Here is a 1,406-nt window from a genome sequence, read left to right on the forward strand (position 1 = left end):
TTATATATATATATATATATATCTTAATATGTATATTTGAAGTACTAAAATATGTATATTTAACAAAAAATGTGAATTAAAAAATAATGCAAAATTTTATAGTTCACAATTTCGATCATTACATTTTATAAAAATTAGATCATGTCAATTTTTTGCTTAAATTTTTTCTCAATAATTTTGAAATTTAACTAAAATCAAAATCAGATATTTATTGATAATTACTCGCCATCGTCGCCTCGTATTTTGTCACTAAAAAGGTATAATAGAGGATACACAATAATTTTTAAATTGGAAAAAAATCAATATAAGATATTTATTAACAGTTTCTCCGTGTCGTCGGTCGAATCCTTATATTTTATAACTAAAATGGAATAAAAGAAGAATTATAATAATTTAGTAATTGGAATAAAACCAAAAAATGTTAATAATTGAGTGTTTCCCGACTTCGTTTTTAAGGACGCCTCATATTCTATAATTAAAAATTATATTAGGGGATATACAATAATTTTAAAATTAGAATAACATCAAAATGATAAATTTATTGATAGTTTCTCGACATACGACGCCTCGTATTCATCAACTACAAAGGTATAAAAGAGGACGTACAATAATTTTAAAATTGGAATAAAATAAAAATAAGATATTAAATGACTTTTAATCGACTTCCTTTTCGATGATACTTTATATTCTATCACTAAAAAGTATAACAGATGATATACAATAATTTTGAAATTATAATAAAATCAAGATAAGATATTTAATCATAGTTCTCAGACGAAGACAATGCCTCGTGTTCAACAACTAAAAAAGTATAAAAGAGGATTTATAATAATTTTAAATTGGAATAAAATTAATTTAAGATACATAAGAAGCGAAAAAATGTTATTCAAGCGGAAAAAAGAAGATTTTACCTTTCCAAGCCAACATCATCCCTTTAAAATAAACTTGCAAGTTGAAACAGGATAATCCAGGTAATTACTAAATGCTGCATAAATGAAGATGTTGGCAAACATATTAAATGGTCATCCCACCAGCAATATGCTAAACTCTGGTCTCTATTCTATAAATCTGAAAGAAAATTTTTCTACTTGTTTTTTAGAAATATGGTTATTCACATTGCTTAATTTATTACTTGCAATAAAAATTTTATTGACAATCTCTTGGCGTCGTCTTCGACGACCTTTGTGTTTTGGAACTAAAAAGGTATAATATAGGATATATTGAAATTAGAATAAAATCAAAATAAGATAATAATTGACTGTTTCTCGGCGTCATTTTCGAGCTCGCCTCATATTTCATAAATAATAGTATAATAAAGGTTATACAATGCATTTAAAATGAAATAAAATCATAATAAGATATTTATTGACAGTTTCTCGGCGTTGTCTCGTATTCTGAAACTAAAA

The sequence above is a fragment of the Apium graveolens genome, chromosome 10 (assembly GCF_009905375.1).
Source record: "Apium graveolens cultivar Ventura chromosome 10, ASM990537v1, whole genome shotgun sequence".
Classification (NCBI taxonomy): domain Eukaryota; kingdom Viridiplantae; phylum Streptophyta; class Magnoliopsida; order Apiales; family Apiaceae; genus Apium; species Apium graveolens.